Consider the following 22,184-nt stretch of genomic DNA (forward strand, 5'->3'; position numbering starts at 1 on the left):
TTTTGAACTCTTTCTTTTTGCAAAATAAAACGAAACAATATAGCAATCGTTGAAACATGGATTTTTAAAACTTTGTTTAGTTTCTGTAAAAATAAAGCTCACCATGCTTTTAATTGTATTTATAACCAATTTTTGATAGATTTATTCAAAAGAGAAGTACTTCTAGAACTTTTAATTTCAATGACTTCTTTAAACTTCCAGAATTTTAGAAATTTCTTTAATGTATGGTGTAGCTTCTTTTTTTTCTTTTCATTTTTTCTTTTTCTGAAATCTGAAAATTATTTTTTCTTTGCTATATTTCAACTAAACTAGCACAAAAATTATTAGAATAGTTCTCAAGAAAACGCATACTAAGTAGGAGAATCATCACGATTTAACTTTTTAATTATATGCAATATTTTTTAAATATTTTAACTTGTACTTTTTAGATGCTTTGTTAAATATAGCTTAGCTTTAATATGATCTAGTCGCAGTATCTATTGATACTCTTGATAAATGAAATCATTTTAATAAGCATGAAATATTGTTTGAAAAATTTATCCTGATGAAATGCAATTTTAGAAAATGTTACTAAAATAATGATTTTAAGAAATAAATCAAGAAATGTTTTTTTTAAAGAAATGATATTTGCAAACTTACGCTATTAAAATATTTCTAGATAATTAAAGGGAAAAGAACTATTTTTTGAATTGCTTTTGATATCAGTTGTATCGAAAAATTAAAATATCTAATAAAGTAAATATAGAGAATATTCTTCACTGATTATACGGACTCATACCAGATTTAAAAGAGTAATCTTTAAAATAGATTTGAAAGTAAACTCTTGTCACGATAAGATTTTCCTTAATTCGTAAGCTACGAAAATGATAAATTTAACAAGCTACGAAATGATGTTTTTTTAAAATCACCCAAAGGTTTGTTTTTACATTGATAATTTCCTCTTCTTCAGTCATGCATGCTAAGTGATAAAATCCCAGAAAAACAAACCATTGCTCTCAGCGGGAATGAATGTTTTTTTGTAGATGCGTATCATTTCATAGAAGCTATTTTAATAAAAATCGTCGTATTTTGGGCTTTGAAAAATTATTTAAATTAAAGGATATAAAAAGATAAAGATGAAAAAAATAAAACTTTGACATTACTTTTTTTTTGCAGTGCTACACCATCAGGTCATTAGGCTGCAATATAAATGCTACTCTTAAAATTACACGAGATGTTTAGATTTCCGCATAACGTTATGTACAGTACGAAAAATAAAAAATGAACCACCTTGAATGCTTTTGATCAAATCCTCACGTTATAGAATCCAATCTAAATGGTTCAAGGGGGGTGACCTGAAATATGCTAATGAATCATTGCAAACGATATTTTAACAAAAGCGTGATTTCGCCGATCAACATACCTTTCAACAACCTCTTACATTTTAGAGGTCATAAATATGAATCTATCGGAAATAAGGTATATTGTTTCAACGAAAGTACATTTTTGTGTCAGATTTCGCAATTTTAATATCTCTCGTCAGTACTAATTAATTATCATATTTGAGTCCCCCCCTCGAACTATTAAGATTGCGTCATAGAACGAGAGGATCAGATCATTAAATCAAAAGTTATTCAGGGGGTCCATTTACTTTTTTGGGCACTTTGCAAGGGAAAATGTTAAGAAAAGAAATGATATGCTTAGTTCGACACAGAACTGTTTTAATTAAAAAAAAAATCTCCGAGAGTAAAGCATTTTGTGTTTCCAGCAATATAAGCAATTACTAGATCATCAGAATGAAGTTCATATTGCATATATTTTACTGTACAGAATGAAAAAAATAAATAAATAAGTAAATAAAAAATAAAAAATGAACTACCGTGAATAACTTTTGATCTAATGATTGAATCTTCGGGTTCTAAGACGACTCAATCTTAAATGGTTTGAAGGAGTGCCCTCAAATAAGCTTAAAAATTAGCACAAAAGTTATTTTAAAATACGAAATCAGACACAAAAAAAAAAAAAAAAAAAAAANAAAAAAAAAAAAAAAAAAAAAAAAAAAAAAAAAAAAAAAAAAAAAAAAAAAAAAAAAAAAAACGTATTTTCCTGAATAATATATCTCTTTTTTTCTTTAAAAAATTTTATTTTTCAACTTTGATTTCTCTGAAAATGTTCAGAGATTTTACTCAAATTTTCTATTTTGCTATGCAAAATTACATTCTTAAAATTGCGTAAGAAATTATATATATTTTAAAAAGTTTTAATTATTAGTAAATAAAATAATAAAAAATTATTTACTAAATTTTTTTTTTTCTTTCGGTATCTTCTTCGCTGGATAAAACTTTACGGTCGAAATTTCACCCATCCGTAACGTCACGCTCATATTATAATTTCGCAGATCCATAACTTCACGGGCAGCGAACTTCGTTGGCCTAAAATTTCAACAATGTAGAACTTAGCTCGCAGGAGAGCTAGAAAAATCTTTTTTGTGTTGTTGGGGGGGGGGGGGGGGGCTATGCTACTTTTCAGTGATGTCCGGGAACGATTTATTCAAATTTCAATTGCTCGTTAAGATCAAACTCAAAATCCATGTTGTATTATTGGAACATTGGCTGGTGAATGGTTAAATTAAAATAAAAAACCAATGTTTAATTTAATATTCATATTTTATTAAAATAATAAATTAAGTTTTAAATTTAAAGCTTTAAAACGTTAAATCTTCTAAATTTGCATTAAATGCTTTTTATTCCAGTTTTCAAACCAAAATAAATAACAATAAAATAATTTAATACTTTTTACTTTTATTGAAATTAAATTAATTATGAATCCAAATCTTTAAAACATTAACTTATTTTCTACAATAATTATATAATATATAATTAAATTATATAATTATATATACTTATATAATTATATATACTATAAAATGATATAATATATAAAATATTTTCTTATAAAATTCAGTGCATTAATTAATTATAATTTTACAGTAATTATTAATTTTAGAATAAGTCTAAGCGAAGTTTTATCCGGCAAAGCTTTGGCCGCGAAGATTTGACCCATTACTATTTATTTCAAGGAATAATCTTTAGATAAACGAATTCTATATTTGTGCTAAAATTTTTTTTTTAATTCGCTTAAAATGTTTTCGAGATGTGGCGAATTACTCAAAGAGAAAAATTAACATTTAAGGCTCCAAACTTTTGACTACTCTCCCGACCAAATTTAGGACTATATTTCACCGATTTGTGAGTCAAAAATACAAATCCGTCGAAAAAATATGTTTATTTAAAGAAAGTACGTTTTTGTGTCCGATTTCGTGGCTTAAAACATCGTCCATTCCACTTAATTAGTATATTTGAAGTCACTCCTATCAAACCGTTAAGATTCAATGTGAAAAGATCTGATTGCTGGATCAAAAATTATACTGAGTAATCCGTTTTTTTGGCACACTGCTCATTCATTTATAACACTTATTGTTCTCAAATCACCAAATTTTCGCGTAATTGTGATTTTTGACATTATAGTCCAAGGCAAGTTCAAGACATTTAGTCTGTTTATTCTACTGATCATGAACGCTAAAGGTTTTTACAAAAAATCTAGTGCATGAAGTATTTTAGGGCTATAGTTGAAACTCTAAATGATTACCTGGTAATGATAATCGAACTTGAAATAAAACTAATGGAACAATTTACTTTTTTTATCCTCACATTACTAGACGATACTTTGTTTGATTTTTTTTATTGTAAAATATTAGTTTATTATAATTGATGTTTTTGTTAACAAATTTTTGAGAAATTACTTTCAATTAAATTATATTTTAAAATATAATTAAAATGATAATTTTCAAAATATATTTTTAGTTTGATATAAATTATAAATTTGAAAAATAAACTGCAGTTTAATTATGGTTTTTTAAATATAAGTTTAGTTACAATTTTTTAAATACTAAACTTTTTCCAGTGAGATGCATAATACTATGGTGATGTAATATTTCTGGTCCTATTTATGTTAAGATGATGGAAGTTAGGGTGCCAATAATGTTAAGATGGAATAGGCAGGTGTTGTAGGAGGGTGTATGGTATTGACAAATTGAAGATTGATGCTGAAATCAGATGATGATGATGAATATAACATTTGAAAATGAAAAACGGATCATATAAAGCTTTTATTTAATATTTGCAGAGCTCGAGACACAAAATATAAATATTATCCATAAGAATTTCAGTTGAATCAATTTTGCATAATATATTAATAAGGACAGACCATGGGAGACAAATCCCCCACGACCTGCCTAATCAAAAGTCAAATTAAAAAGTACGTGTAATTTGTTCCCATCGGATACAGAAGCATGGACAGGAGATCCAAAATTGGCCATTTATTAAATTATAACATTGCCAAAACAAAGCCAACCAGCATATCAATATTGGGTTTAAAAGAATTCCTTGGCGATCACGAGTCGCTAACAAACTTATGAGAATTATTACAACCATGCAACTGAAACATTTTTGCGGTTAGAAATTAGAATAAAAAGTTATAAGTATATTTTTGTTTTCGACAGTGAATTAATAAGTCTGCATTAGTAATGAAATAAAAAGTATCCTTTATATTGATTTATAAGAGAAGAATAAATATTTTTTGTTCGTTTTAAAAGATTAGGTCTTTGATTTATTTTAAAAGTAATATTATTAATAAAAATCAGCTTAAGTAATAGGAGATATTTAAAAGGATAGGAAATAAATATGTAATGCCAATTGTGGCATCACAAATACTTTACTAGATGATTTTTTTGATTTTATATATGTGCATATAAGATTCTAGAAACCTAGAAATTATCTTTGAAATACTAATATTTGTTAACTATGACACTAACTTGATAACTCAAAATCTAGTGAGAACTTTAAGGGTTAGAACTAATTAACTTTTAAATTAAAAAAAGACAGTTAAATTTTTTTTAACAATTGCATTCGAGTTGTCTAGGTATAATACTATATTCATTGTGTGATAAAAATTTCCCACCAGGTTAAAAACCTACTTTTAGCACTTTTTTAAATAGTAATTTTGCGATTTCAATGCAAGTAAAATTAGTCGCTATATTTATATTTGAATGATAATACATGAATATTTACTATTCTATTGCTTTTTTGAAATTATGTATTATGGATTCTTGTACAAATTTTGCTGAAAATATAAATAATTTTTGTTCCACCTTTTAATAAACGTTTCAAAATGACAAGCATACATCAAGAGCAAACAAGTGTTTTAAAGAAAAAATCAGGGCAAAAACAGTAAAATTCGCTAAATTGGTTAAGCTTAAAAACAATTAAAAGTTGCATAAAAATAGAAACTATTGACAAGATTTTTCTTTATAAATTACGTAATATAAAATAAGTAAAACTAACTATGATTTGATTTGACGAATAAAATAGTTTTGAAGATTTAGTTTATCTTTATATAGCGTGATGTCAACAATAATTACTCGCGTAATCAGTTAATAAGGATTAGTTAATAACAATAATAATTGTTGCTTTTTCTCATAACCATAATAATTTCTAAAAGTGATAACATAGATTATGCTAAAATGTTTGTCAAAAACTCGAAAAATATGTTAAGAGAAATAGAAAATATTGAGATAGGTTAATTTTAAAAATATAATTCTGATTTTGAAATTGAGTTACCTAGTTGTGCTATTTGAAACTATGTGAGTTACCATTTTATAGCATTAAAAATCCGGAACTTGTCAGGCTCAGTTAATTGTAATTTCGGTTTCTTTTTTTCTTTCTCTCTTTTATTCCAATAGCTACTTGGAACTACAGCAACAAGTTTTGATGGTTAAATGTTGTTCAGCTTTACTTGTAATTTTCATTAGATATTACTACAGCTTCCTCCGCTGAGGAAAGCTTTAATTAGTTGAGCATTAATTTGCCTGCTAGCCAGTCGTGACTGCTATATTCTTGATTAGAGCTTACTATGGTATAAACTATTAGTTATAAATACGTATATATTTAATAATTCAAAATTTCATAGCTATTGTTTACTTCATTTGCCATTAACTTGCAATAAAAATCCAATTCCTTTGGATCTGTATGAACAAATGTCTTATAGGACTTCCCTGCTCACGTCATAGTGTCCTTACATTGAAATATTTTCAAACCTGATTGAAAAAAGGATCCAAATCGTTCATAGTGTTCTAAAGCTAAAATATTTTCGGAATCAAAATAAATATATTCAGCATTTATCTATACGAAATAAAGGGCTGAGATAACCTGACTGGTAGGGCGTTTGGTCCATGTCCAAGACATCATGAGTTCAATTCCCGCCAGCCGAAGACTCAGCATGTACAAAATAGTGACTCGTGCACGCTAAATCTGTCGAGGTCACAAAGTCCTCCAAGTTCCCATAACAGGCCAATACCTCTGGGGGGTTCTGAATCGGTGATTGATCTTGTCCAGGTTAAGGTCAAAAAGTACGATCTGCGGATGAATGTGTGGTGTGTGAATGTGTCCTCCATGTAAAATGGGATAAGTTGTATGTATGTTTTCTCCGGATCATCCTCAGGAATATTTTCCAGACCGTCACCAATAGCCCATTGTGAAGCTCCAGAGTGACGTAAATAAAAGTACCAAAGTATCTACAAGAAATTAAATACTAATTTTTATGATTGTATTAGAAAATCATACGAGTATTTGAGGAGTAAAGGTAAAAATACTATTCATAATATGATAAAAATACTATTCATAACATTTCATAAATATGATGGTAATGAAAGTATTGTTTAAATGCAATTTTATGACGATTTTTCTAATATATAGATTAATGAGGAAAATATTTAAATTATTAAATATGCCAAAAAATCTAATCTATACAAAATTGTCAATTTTATTAATTAAAAATAAAAGCTTATTATATTAATAGTTCTCCTAGATTATAAGGACTTGATTTTTTGTTCTACAAATATATCTAATAATTCTTTAAAATCTAAATGAGTGCACGCAGGAATATGTTTTTGGTTATTTTTACTTGGACAGATAGGATTATAAAAAAATGTTTTGGTGGCTGTACTTTTTAATATGTTTTTAATGTAAAAGTGTTTGGGTTAGACGATTTTTAAATGCTACAATTTTCAATTTTCTAAATTAGATTAGAATTTGAGAATATTTATCTTTTTCTATGTAAATACCTTATTTTTAGCAGGGAAAAATATCATGTAAAAATAATGAAAATAGTGTAATCAATGTAAAAATAAGTCAAGATACTTTTTGTATTTTCAAACATAATTTGAATTATTGTGCTTGTTTGTAGAACTTAAAAAATTCATAAGTAACAATGTTTAGGTATCGTAATATATTTATAAATATTATAGAGCTAAGTTAAGGTTTTACATGGAAAAGAATGCAGATACAATTGACGTGATGTATGGTAATGCCATTTCTGTTATAAAAACGACATAAATTTGGTCAAAAAATCCAAAATATAAGGTACTTCAAGCATTCATTTGATAATTTTTCCCCTCGTATGGTAAGGGTTTATCGGGAATTCTGGTTTTCAAAATGATTGTAAAAAAAAAAAAATACAAAACTGGAAAGTAAATTTTATTGAATAAATGGTTTTTACGCCAAGCTCCATGGTATTATGACAAAATCACCACATTTTATTACATTTACCAAATTTTTTCACACATTATAAAACCTTATTTTATTGAACATTTTATCAAAGAGCTTCGATAAAAATTATCGTGTTTTTTGGTGTTTCCTTAAAACCAGAAACATGGTAAATCTAACCATATTCTGGAAGTTTTGACGATACTTTTCTTCTCATGTAAAAACGTACTTTCTCTGAAAAAACTTATTTTCTTAGATAAATCTGGATTCTTCGGAAAATATGAGGGTAGTAGCAAATTAGAAAATATGGTCTCAATAGTTTATGTTGGAGAGCGGGCAAAAGTTTGCCTCCCGTAATGTTAATTTCACTCCTTGCATATTTTCCTATTTCAAAGATACGGTATTTAAATCCGGTAAATAAATTATTACCATACGGTATTCAAATCATTTGCTAGGTAGTTTTTCCGTTCATCTGGTAACGGTTTGCGGGAAATTCTGATCATCAAAATTATGGTGTTTATCACTACACAATTAGTAAAAAATACAAACTGAAAAGTAAATTTAGCCAAATAAACGGTTTTTATATTATGCTCTTAGATATCATTATAAAACTATTCAATTTTACCACATTTACCGTATTTTGTCACTGGTTACAAAACCATATTTCATTGTCAATTTTACTAAAATCATTGCTAAAGCATATCGGTAAAAAGTACCGAATTTTTTGGTATTCCTATCGAGCCAAAAAAGCTGTAAATTTTACCATATTGTAGTAGTGCCGCATACTTTCTTTCTCAGAGTAGAACATTATTTTTGGCACCTAAGCAAAAAATAATGTCACGGCAGCAAAGGTATCCCTGTTTATGGAATAAAAAGATTAGCAAATTAAAGACACATTTAGTTTTGAATATTTAATTTAGAGTAAGAAAAAAAAATGCTTTTGAAAATTAATTTTTCAATAATTAAAGCAAATATTTATTTACTATCATGAGTTTAGTTTTGAAATAAATAAAAGAATTACCGATTTTTTAAATGAAAAAAAAAGAAAGAAATACAACTCAGATATATCCTGAGCAATATTTAACGATTAAAAAAATCTATTACTGATTTTTTGTATCTATTTTTTCTGATAATATCATAATGGAGATTAAAAAAAAGTTTTAATACTCATTGTTTCCATAAATATAACATACGTTAGTGGTTTGTAATGGCAAGGGTAATTATCTCGCTCCACGCTTGATGTAATATCTCCATAATCAACTCTCAGCATCAACTCTAAATCCGGAAAGGAAATAAAAAATGCTTTTCACTATTATCAGTTAGCAATGTAAAGCCTATCACATAATCCAAGATGTAGGAAACGTCTAAGTTCCTTTCACGATTTTAAAGACATATATAAAGAAAAAACAGAATTTTTTTTCCATTCACAATTAATCATTTGAGTTATTGACTTCATTGTTTTTTTCCATTTGGTAAGTGCGATTTAATGATTCGATCATAGACAATTTTTAAAAACCTCGGTATAAATGTCAGGTGAAGCACTTTTAACCCTTAGACGCATAATTTTTATTGCAAATTTTTATTACAAACAAATTTTTTATACGTTCGTACACTTCATTATTTTGTATTAATTTAAGTCAAAATTAGTGAAAAATATATTTACTATTTCAATAATTTATGGTAATAAAATACAGAAGGAAACACCGGTGTTCTTTTTTAAGTTTTAGGTAAAATCTTTTCAAAACATACAATTCCAAACAATACCTTTCCAAACAATAATTTTTTTAAATTTACAGTTTACTTAGTTAAATTATTTACAGTTAGTTAGATCTTAGAGAAGCATTTTTCAATCATTGAAATTTATAAATTTTTAGAACCAATTGCTGATAAATTTTTGAATACAAATATAATTCTGATGATCTAATAAATATTTTTAGTAACTATTAGACTGTTTTTAATAAATAAAAAATACAAAAAAATATTTTTTACTTGCAATTAGAACGTCAGAAAAAAAGAATTAAGGGACAAAGGTGTCCCATCTGCGTCAAAAGTTTAAGCGCAGGAATTTGTATAAGTTAATATTAAATTTTTGACACAATATTTTAAAGAAACGTTTCAGTTTAAAGATAAAAAAAAGGAGCTAATCATCTAGTTTAAATGAAGGAATTATTTTTGAAGTTTATTTTTTAGGAGTTATTCCAGTCAAATAAATTCACTGAGAATAAGAAGTATGTTAGAAACTAACAGAATACGTTTAATTTAACTCTGTTTCTGATTCTCTGGGAACACCATAAAGTTAGGCAATTTTTACCAAAGCGCTTTGTTGATAATTTTAGTTTAATTAACCATTAATATGGTGTTATAATACGTGATAAAATTTAGTAAACGTGGCAAAATGTATTAATTTTATTGTGATTTCTCTTTTTTTTTTTACAAAGTGGTTGTTAATAAAAACTATAATTTTAAATACCAGAATTACCGATATACCGTTACCATATGAACTAAAAAATTACTAAATGAATTGTTTATAAATGCCATATAGTTTAGTTTTTTTTTACCATCATTATGTTTTTTTATGTCAAAAATGTCATTACTATACAGTGTGTTTATTTTACCAGGATTTTTTTCACTGAGTTAGAATACTTTTTAAACAAATAAAAAAATAATAAAACAATTAAAATGAAACGAAATGCATGCATTTGTAAAGTGCTGACGCATATAAGTTGATTTCGTCTGAAAAGTTTTGAAATGTATCTTGAAATTTAAACGATTTTAATTAATTTTTATACACAAGACTTAAAAAGCAAATAAATATATTAATAAATTTCGGACCAATTTTTTCTGTTAAAAGTTTTTGAACTGTTAGCTTTCACAAATGTTCTTTTTAAAATTTAAATCATTACGAAACATATATCATTTTCATTTTTATTAATAGCGTCATTTTTAAAAATTCGAACCATAGGTATGATTATTAATGTTTTTATCAGTAGCTTTTAACAGATAAGGATGATAATAATAGTTTTGCCTACATGCATAACTTGCTATTTTAAGTACAATTGAAAGTTTGGGGGAAATATAAGGGGAATTCAGTTAAAAACTATTTATATAAGATACCATTCATTGTAGTATCTAATATGCAATCTCAGAAAACAATATAAAAAGGTGGGTTTGTTGGTTAGATTAAAATGGCACAGAAGACAGCAAACGATCTTGTTAAAGACTGTTTCATTTTGAATATTCTTAAAATTCTTACATTATTAGGGATAGTTTGATAAAATTACGGATGATAATACCCATGCATGCGATTTTGAAATTAACGCCAATGACTCAATAATAAAATGCCAGACAATGCACTGCAACAATTTGAGTCTAAAATTATAGTAAGCAGTTTGTCCATCCGATTAATCATAACGTTTACAGTAGAGATATATTTTTTCTTACCTTTGCGGTTTTTTAACCATTTACAACTAGCATGGTTCGAAAATCGTAAAAAAAAGATGAACTGGACATAGAAGCCAGACTTTTCGTTTGTTTAATGAGCATTGGAGAGGGTAGTACTCTAATTTGGAAGTGCAGGACTCTGCAAGCTCTTCATGTGTTGAAAGGAATGGATTAAATTGTGGTGTCAACTATGTGACTCGAATCCCAGTTCAGTCGGTCACGAGACTGACAAATTAGCCCTCTTGGCAATAACATGTACGCAGGAACTAAGTGGCTTCATTAGGTTAGCTTAGTTGGTGCGGTAAAATATAGGTTGTTTAACCATATTAGGTAAAAACAGTTAATAAATTGTTTTTCTCACAGTTTACAGTTTGATTACTCTCTTATTTATGGTTGTTAGACTGTTTTGTTTGAATATAGTAAAATAACAATTAAATAAAATATTATTCACCCATTTTTTTCCAGAAATTCCTAACAGTGCGGATACGCATCACTAAAAAGTATTTATTTTGAATTACAAAATTTTGAAATTCTGACTACATTTATTAGAGAAAAGGAATAAGAGATAATTTTAATGATGTTGCCTGAATAATATTAATTTTAATGACATTGTTAAAAGAGAAAAATTTTAATGATGTTGTGTGAATAAATATACATATGTTATTGAGATTATTATGATAATTTTGCCTTTTAATGGAACTATATGTTTACAAAATATTTCAAACGAAAATGCAGTCAAGAAATAGTTTTGTTTTCTAATTCAAGACTAAAGAGAAATCACGGAGCAATTTTTTGACAAAAATCTATACATTTCATATTTAATATTTATGTATCATAAATTGAGTGTACTAAAAATAATTAAAGATTAAGCTTATTAACGAAAAGTTTTTTGAATAAACATAAAACATAAAACTTTTAAAGAACTCTAAAGGTACAAAGATGTCCCATTTTGGGGTAGCTTTGAAGAGTTATATAACATATTTTGCACACATGTCTATAAGCTTGTCTTATATTTTTCTCCATATGAGTGCGGCTTGTTTTAAGTGATATTTTGTGCTTTAGTACAGCTTTTATATTGCATTCTTCATATCTTTTTTATAACTTCGGGTGTCTTTTTCACTTTTGACGTAATTTTAACCACTGCATCTTTGCTTTGCCTGTTATAAGGAAAAAAAATATTTTTGAAAATAGCTTCGAAAGTATACTTAAAACGTAATTTTTGTTAATTTTTCTGATTTATTTTTATTATATCAAAGCTTTAAAACTAAGACTTTAGTTTTTTCAAGAAATTAAGAAATAAGTAAAGCATTTCAAAAAGTAGCATTTGCATTCATTTTGGGCCATTACATATAGCATATTACATATTATATTACTTAGTTGTATTACATATTACATAAGCAATTACATATTTTAACTTTATTGTCTTAATAAAAGTTGATTTGAAAATTTCTAAAATGGCACTGAAGATCAAATATGTTTTTGCATTTGTACAAATGTTTGATGGTGCTTGATTCGGGTGTAGGAATTTGTAAATCTGAAATTAGTTTTGCACCTAAGGCTACAGAATTTGCTCTTTAGGATGAATAATTACATGCTATCCTCTGCATTCAAACAATATTATTAATTTTAATGATAAAATTAAGGATGTTTAGAGGTGCCACCTTCTTCCCTACATTATTGATTTGCAACGCTTTAAAGATTAGAATGAATTTATATATATAAGTTAAATAATTGTATTTTTTTTAGAATATACTGATGGCCGTTAAAATAATTTTACCAGTAAGGAATGCAAATAATAGAAATTGTTTTTATCGGATACATATATTATAGCGGAAAGAGCAACTAATTAAATTGGCTGGAAAATAAGGCGTACAAATCCTGAGAAAGGAATCAGTAACAAAAGTTCCTAACTCTGGCAAAAATAAGAGCATTTATTCTCCTATACAAGGAGTCAATCAAAAAACTTATGACTTTTTCGGGAACTTCAGTCAATAAAGCTTCTAGACTATGCAACAGTTAATCGACAGTAATAATTGGTGAGTGAACAAATCAGTTACTCGGCAGTCATTAACTACACGTTTTCAATCGTTCAAACACCAGGAGATGATAATTTAACTACGGAGACTATCGGATGTGTTTTGTATGTAAAAGTAATATGCAGTAGCGCATTATCATGCTGAAAAAGAGCATTAAAAAGCTTCTCAGATAAGATAGAGATAAGCGTCTTAGCACATCTGAAATGCATTGGTTGGCATTCAAAATGCCAGGATTGCAAACAAGAGATGCTCGACACATGTATAATACAGCATCCAATATCATTGCTGTTGGGGAGGAAACAGTAAGGTGATGTCGGAAGTTAATCGGGAATGCGTGTTCTGCATCGATGCCTCTAAATACAAATGTGATCATCATGGTAATGTGTACAGACTAGGCATTCCCGTCTAGATGTGCCTCCATTCATTGTTTCAAGTTGGTTATTAATTTAAGTACTGATGATGATCCCGATTCCTTATTCCGTGGACAATTAAGGGATCTCGGCTAACGCAAATAGCAATAATGCAGTATGATAAACTGGAATTCCGGTTGGTTATAAACTTTCCTTTTAGAAGTTCAGCACGGCTGGTAGATATTTATTCGCACACAACCGTTAAAATAGAGGCCAAAAATAACGTATAGATAACCAATTTAGGTAATGGATATAGTTACTAAATTGTTTATATCAAAGATATAGCCAATTTAGAATGAGATAAAACTAGATGAATTAGATCTAGATGAGTTAGATTCGATTTCCGGATAGGGTTGAGGAAATTTTGTTTCTTGTTCAGCTGATGATGACCGATATATTGACATAAAATCTCCTTAGTACTGAGTAGTGGTTGTAGGTACCTGTTAAGTCTTATTGCTATCGGTCAGATGTTAAAAACTTTTGAAATTTTCCGTTTCGTGCAAAAAAAAATAAAGGCTAGCTTTATACTGAAGAATCTTAAAAGATTACAGTCCTTGACTTTCAAGTTGAGTTTGAAATTGCAAAGAAGATTTACAAAAAATACCATAAAGTTGTTTTAAAAGTAATAAGTACCAACTTAATTTCTCAAGTTTACTTGTCAGAAAAAATAAAATGTTTTCTATTATTACTAATCTTTGAATGTTTTACTTTTCCAGAGACTATGGCCTCACTAAAATTAATAATTGGAGCTTTCCTCTGCGTAGTTCTGTCATCTTTCCTATTGGTTGAAGGACAAGGAATGAGTGGTTTATTAGGAGGAGGAGGAGGTGGATTATTTAGCGGAGGGGGTGGAGGTGGATTATTTAGCGGAGGGGGAGGAGGTGGAAGATTTGGAGGTGGCAAAAGACATGGAGGAGGGGATGCTTTAGCTTCTCTTTTGGCCGCTGGAATCATTGCTAAATTATTCAATTCAGAACCAAAGTGCAATCATCATGAAGAAGGTAGATTCAATTACTTAAATTTTTATCAACAAAGAAATGCTGTTATCCAACATCGTAACGCCCTTTTATACCACCGAAACGCCATTTTTCACCCTGGATATTCCCAGTTTCATGCAAGGTATCCTTATTTTCTTCAAAACGCAGCTTATCATCAAAACCTTATGCCGAAAGCAGCTTATCTCCAAAATTTTATGCCGAAATCGCCGTATCTTCCAAATCTCTTGCCAAAATCTCCTTACGTTCAAGCTTTTCATCAAAAGACACCTTATCTTCCTGAACTTGCACAAAAAGCACCATATATTCCATCTACAGAAGTAAAATCTCCCTATTCTGAAGATCTCAAGTCAAAGTCACCTTATTTCCAAAATCTTCAACCAAAGCTACCAGAGCCTCAAGCTTTTGATCCAAAATCAGTTTATCTCCAAAGAAGATTAGCATATTTACAGCAAAGGCGAGCGCAGCTGTATCCAATGATTCCTGGATATCAAGCTTCATCAGAATCTCGCAATTTACCCATCATCAGTGGTTTATTAACAGGATTCTTTTAATTTGAAATTAGATTAAACCATAATATGGCTTAAACTTGAAGCAACCTTCATATCGAACTAAGATGAATTAAATCATGTCATACTAACTTGATTACACTGTTCTATGGTTTAACATAAACATTATTCTGAGTCAATTTAACACCTTATTAAGGTTATAGAAAATCTGAGCCGTATTATGGTATAAGGATTCGATACTGTGATTCAAAGTTGATGTAATATTTCTGAAAGTATACAGAAATTGAAAGCTTTTATAAATATCAAAATGAATATAAGAAATTTAATATTTGTATTCTAAACGAACGTAACAAATAGTTGTTTGCTGTTAAAATCTGTTAGTTTAGATAATGTTTTTCTGTATAATTGTTTTAAAGCCAATCAAGTTATACTTATTTCTACAACGCCATAAGTTTTACAATGCATGGAAAAATGAATTGATTAACTGAAGACTCATATAAGATGAAGGATGGTTAAAAAAACAGCTTAGAAAAATGAGTTCTGTAATCATGTGGATGATTTTAAAAATGAAGATGAGATTGTGATACTAATTTTCTTTGTTTTCTGTAACTTTCTAAACTGTAACTTTCTAAAATATTCTGTATATAAATGTAAATATTGTTTTCCAGTTGTTAAATTTATTTTTTATCAATCATATTATTTTTCATCTTTTCCTTTTTCTGTGATGACCTTACTTTATCTCACAAATGTATATAGGTTTACTGCAAATAAATGTCTTTATTTAAAACAAATAATTGACCAGTTCTTTAACGTATTCTAAAACAAGTATATTTGTGTTAAAATTCCTTTAATTTTATTTATATAAAATAATTTTTATATTAATTTCATTCATAATTGTTCCTCCCAAAAGCAATGAAATATCTTGTTTTGGTAGATTTTATTATCTAGATAAATACATTGTTTTACTTCCAGCCTAGCTTATCTTAATATATAAGATTTTATTTAAATTTCTAAAACTAATAGATTTGTTTACTAACACCTAATATTAAAATATTGCTTTTTTCGGTAAATTTAAATAAACTTAATGATAATCTGCAACGAAAGTTTCCCGCTATTTCTAGACTTTGCATTGTCTTACTATTATCAACATGAATGGAATTTTTCTTTATAACGATGTTTTCAACTAAACGAAAGAAATTTTTTCTTAACTAAGCATTTTCACTTTATCTAAATGTACACTGCTAATAAGTATTTAAGACAAAGATTATAAATTTCCTCATTAGATTTACAAATCATTGCAAATAAGTTTGAAATTAATAAAAATATTAAATTAAAAAACATTAAATTAAAAAATATGAAATAAAAATATTAAATAAAAAATATTAAATAAAAAATATTAAATAAAAGAATATTAAATTAAAAAATATTAAATTGAAAAGTATTAAATTAAAAAATATTAAATTGAAAAGTATTAAATTAAAAATATTAAAATATAAAAATCATTAAATATTTTTAAAATCGTGATATTTCCATCTAATTTCGACAAACAAAATTTTTGAATGAAGCAATTTAATTTTGTAGTGGACATGTATCGTCAATTAATACGATGCAATACAACAATATCGACATGAATCATAGCGAATACAAATCATGATGTAATAATTTATTATTTTTGAGATGATACTACGTGATATTTTTACGGCTATATTCTCATGCAAATGTAATAAATGAAATCATAAAACCATTTTACAAGTGCTTAATACATATTTCTTAGATAAATTTTTAAGATAATGATTTCGATGAAATCACAGCTATAGAGAAACAATGGTAAAACTTTTGTAATAATCTTTCCTAACAATCATTAAAATTACACAAACTTTTAAATGAGCTACGTCGTGTATTTGCTCTGGTATATATAATTGAATTTTTGAAAGTTTGATTAAAAGCTCTCTAGGATTCAATCTATAAATTAAGTTGAATCCAGCTTAACAGAATCAATCGAAAAGATGTCCAACATTATTTCTCACTTAGTTTACGTCATGTTGGTTATTTGTGTTCTTGCTTGTACAGGTAAGTTTTTTATGGGAGAATTAATATCTATATATTAGAGTTAAAATTATAACTTCCCCTTTTTGCCTGTAAAAAATGTAAGTTTCAACTATTTCTGAACAGTAACAAGTAGGATTTATTGTTATATCACCAAACAGAAATTAACATTGGTAGAAATTTTGATCTTTTTTCGATTATTTAAAATTGTAAATTTTTAACTGGAGTTCTATGCCTGTAGACAATAGACATTTCAATGGTTTACTAACAGTTGTAAAAGAAATTTATAGCTAATGGGAATAGATTATCATTCACAATTCCAACAGCACAATTCCACAGTCATACATATGACTAGTGTGCTCAAAATTTAATTGCTGTTATATGTATACTGGCAGTACAAGTTATAACTGTTTCTGAACGCTGATATCATGCATAAACATGCATATATTTCAATTACAAAGATACATACATACATATATTTGTTGAATATACAATGTGCCTACATGTGTATGTACGATGAACGTACGTACGTACATTTTATGTACCTATATTAACCAGTATTCTAAATACATATAATGCATTTATGTACACAGGTAGATACAATGTACCTAGATACGTACATATAATGTGCAAGTATGTATATTAAACAAGTATGTATATGTGTATGTACATACAGTGTATGTACGTACGCTCTTACAATTTACAATTGTATGTCTGTACGTATGCGCATACAATTATGTACATGCCAAAATACGTGTCTTTATAATGTAAATATATACAATGTATGTATTTATGAACGTACAATGTATATACATATGTGCATGTGTAATGTGTATATATTAATTGCATTTACTTTCCTAAAGTGTAATTAAAATGCCTGTAATTACGTACATATATTGTAACTATATACACATAAAAATTTCAAAAGCACATATGTACATAAATACCTGTATTTTGAATGCATAATACATGCAAATTCAGGATGCAAGCATAAATTCTATGTGTTTGCATTAACATAATGTTACAAATAATTACATACATATATTGTATGCAAACTAACATTGCATTTACTTGCATTGTATATACTACGTACCTTAATATATTGTATGCCGTATCGTACTAAATTCATACTTTTATTGCTCATTATATAGTTTATAATTGTTAATTTGTAACAGCTAATCGTAATTATTTGTTATCGTATATTTTGATTACTTACAATCATGAAGGCACGCATTCATTCAATCATGATAACAAACACGGTAGCTGCTAGGAAACTCTTAAAACTTACATTTTACTCAGGTGTAAAACACCAGTAGAGATTTAAGAGCTCCAGCTAGTCAGAATGAGGTATAAATTTCTGTCACAAAGTCCGAAAGTGAGTTGATGAAAACTTAAAGATTATAAAGAATATCTAATATAATCCTAATCTTTTACTTTTGTAACCTTTTAGAATGATGGTACAAACAATAAATTATATAAAAAAAAATTTGTGAAATTGTTCCAATGTCTTACACAAATTTAAAATCTATAGAGTCTGATTCCAGAAAGTGGAGGATTTTAAATTGTATTTTTTTAAGTAAAATTGTCTCATATACAAAGCAGTAACATAAATCTTCTTAATTTATCAATCATAGAAATTATGATCACTTTGTGAGAAGGTCAGTTTTCATTAATTAAAAGTTTTCAATAAATGAAGCATCTTAATTTCTACCTTTCTGGTCTTTTGTTTCGTAATGTTTTAAGACAATCTTAACAAATAATAATTACTGTATTTTGTTAATTTCTAGAAGATAAGCAATATGTGTTTAATTCTTGAAACAGTGTAATAATGCCATTTTCTTTCTTTCAGTTTTGCAATGCGCATTTTGCAGCGGAGCAGGAGGCAACAAAAGTAAGAGCAATGCTATATATTGCTGTACAAAATGCAAAAGTGCCACTAGAGTTCGAGAATATATTCATTTAATTCCAAGAAAATGTTGTTATTGTTACTCATGCCTCTAACAAATACCAGCAAGTCTGCTTGAATTGAACAAATTTTTTAACTCATAGGGTGCATCTTGTTTCTTTCTGTGAAGCCATCTATGGCCAAGAAAACCACTTCAACCACTCACGCGTCTCAGTCCGTTTTACAGGGAGGACCGAATCATACTCCATTGATTAATCTACAGACCGTAATTTTGACTTGAAACAGAGACCGATTAATCTCCAATTCAATACTTACTAGGGTATTGATTTGTTAAGGGAACATGGAGGACTTAGTGACCCCGTCAGATTTAACGTGCACCAGTCACCATTTAATACACGAAGAATTTCCGGCTGGCTGGATTCGAAATCGCGCTCTCACGAACGCGAGTCTAACGCCCTATCTATCAGGCTATCCCGGTCCCACGAAAATATTAATAATAAGATTTGAAAGAACTTTGAAAAATATATGACGGGAATGAGTCTTATTATTACTTGAAAAATTGAATAAGTATTATTAAATATCGCAATACCAGTTGCTTTAAACTCTATTTGTTAAGTTATGTCAGTTATTTACGTGTTAGCAATTCCTTTTTATAAGGTCTCTTATGTAAGTAGATAACTATATAAATGATATCCGCTATAACTATATAAATAATAATACTTCTTAATTCTTCAAATTTTCCTTCAATTGTTTCAATATTTTACAAATTGAAGGAAAATTATCCGTTTAAAGTTCTAAAGGAAACAATGTATAGAAGTGTTTTAGCAAAATAACTGAAAGTTTAATTCACAGGCGAAAAGAAAATTATGAATATTTCGTATTTTTCCCGTACTTTTTGATATAAATGTGACATTTTTGACTACTAAGCAATTCCTGAGCTTTTGACAATCATTTTGTTAGAAAAACACAACAGGTTTGACGAAGTATGAGCTCTTTAAATTTATGCCAAAATAAGTTCCCAGTGAGTTTTCCAGCATTTTTCAGCTGACTTTAAAGCTGTTTTCTTATTCTGTGGGAGATAGGATGGTACTGGAGTCAGTGCGCTCGCTTGGAAAGTTGATTTCTCGAATTCGCGAATTCTTTGAAGAATTGATGAATTTCAAGATTTCATGATTCATGAATTCTTCGTTGCGAACTGAGTATGAATTGCACAAAACCCCTATTAATTTTATTTTTTTATTTTTTATTTAATACTTAGTATCAAACCTAATGACGAAATTCCTTTTCCTGAAACAAGTGGAGATTCATAAATTTATTGAAATATTTACTTGGAAAACCGTATCGTTAAGTATCGTTCAGCAGTGATATTAAAAGTTATTTCCTAGAGAATATATCGTTAGGAACGAATTAAAATTTTGAGAACTTAGAGTATTCATTTTTTGTAAAATGAAAAATCTGAGTATTCTATAAACATTTACGATTAATTTTGCAAAACTCTTACATTTTATGCTTTTTTGGTCACATAAATATCGGATATTCCAAAAATGAGTGATGGATCCTTAAAATCAATAAAAATCAAAGTTCATTATTTTTTTTTTGATTAAAAAAAAATCGAACTTTTCTGATTTAAATCGGACTTTTCTGATTTAAATCAGATTGTTTTGAATTTTATTGCAATATATTGTAAGAACTTTAATTTATGATTAGAAAAAACTTTATAAATGTTTAATCAAAAAAAATTTAAATTAATATTAGAACTATACTATAACAATATTTTAGAAGCTCTAACTTACTAAAATAATTTTTCATTATAATACATAACTCTGAATGCATAGCATGTGATAAAATTGTAGGGTTTGTGGCAGAAAACTTCAAAAAGCTAGGCATTTCATCCTTTTAATCAGCGCATTTAGTGAAATATCCCGCCAATAGATGCTGCTGCCAAATAGGGATAATTACGCATCTAAGCAATACAGAGATAATAAGACAATTATTTAAAAATAAATCAAAAAATAAAGTAAAAATTTAGGACTGTACCATTTTTATATCGATTGTAGTTATTCCTATTCTTTTGCACCACCTATTGACGGAAAGTTTAACTTAATGTGAAATTTTATGGGCTGAAACAAATATTATGCCCCACCCTTCATTTTTGTCAAGTTTCGCTCTTTTTTTAAATTTTTCAAATCCATGATCCATTTTTGAAGCACCTGATAGTTAGAAAATTTACATTGTTAATCTTATTATAAAAAGGAGAAAAATATTTCATTTTTCTAAAATTTTCAATATCAATTTTATTCGCATTACTGAAATTTTAATGTTATTACACTCCAGGTATTCCAAAGTTTTAGTGACGCATTTTTAGAGATATATGAAGTTTGAAACCATAAAACGTTGAATTTAAACAAATAAAGAGTAATAAAAATATTCTTTTTACAGATGCTGATTTTGGGTTGATTTCCATTCCAATTCTAAGCCAACTCAAACAATGATGATTGATTATGAGTTTTTGTTATGAAAGGTATTTGGTTTTCATTGAAAGAAAATAAAAGCTGGAAGTGAAAATTTCAACTGTCATTCCTTCTTTCTTATTTTTGACACACGTATTATTGTCTATTTATTTCCCATATATGAAAATGATTGAATTTTTTCAGTTTTATTACTATAATTATTCTTTTTTAGAACTACGGTAAAAAGCAAAATTATCTTAGCATCAATTTGCAGACATAAAAAGCAGTTATGTTTGCTTATTATCCTTAACTCTATGACTGCCAGCTGCTAAGTGCAATAAAATAATCTGACACAAAAGGTGAAACGGTACTAAAATTGAATAATGCAGATATCTATGAGGCAAGAGCTATTTGTTACACTTTCCAACTTTTCCAAAAAAAATTTCAACTCGTTTAAAATAAACTCTCTATATGTACCGTATTATGCAAAAGGTTAAATTAACATTAAGGGATCTTGTCTAAACTTTGGATAGCTCCCCTGACAATACTATTGAGGCCATATTTTTCAGATTGCTCCTACCGACAATATTTTGATTATAAGAAATCCAAATGCGTCGAAAAAAGGCATCTTTATACAGAGAAAATATGTCTTTGTGTTTGATTTTAAAATTTAAAATAACGTTTGCACTAATTAATTAGTATATTTCAGGTCGCTCTTGTGAACTAGTAAGTTTCGGCCCTAGTACGAGAAATTTCGAACATCAGATCAAAAGTTATTCATGATGTTTTGTTCTTTTTTTTGCGCACTTTT

General features: G+C 27.8%; 1 long non-coding RNA gene across 1 annotated transcript; it reads left to right on the forward strand.

Moving 5' to 3' along the window:
- The first annotated feature begins 16,880 nt into the window (after nt 1-16,880).
- LOC107439495 (uncharacterized) lies at nt 16,881-21,494 on the forward strand. Its single transcript, XR_001583545.3, has 3 exons — nt 16,881-17,041; nt 18,867-18,908; nt 21,363-21,494. It is a non-coding gene; the product is annotated as an uncharacterized lncRNA (long non-coding RNA).
- The last annotated feature ends 690 nt before the right edge of the window (nt 21,495-22,184 follow it).

This window comes from Parasteatoda tepidariorum, chromosome 2 (genome assembly GCF_043381705.1).
Source record: "Parasteatoda tepidariorum isolate YZ-2023 chromosome 2, CAS_Ptep_4.0, whole genome shotgun sequence".
Classification (NCBI taxonomy): Eukaryota; Metazoa; Arthropoda; class Arachnida; order Araneae; family Theridiidae; genus Parasteatoda; species Parasteatoda tepidariorum.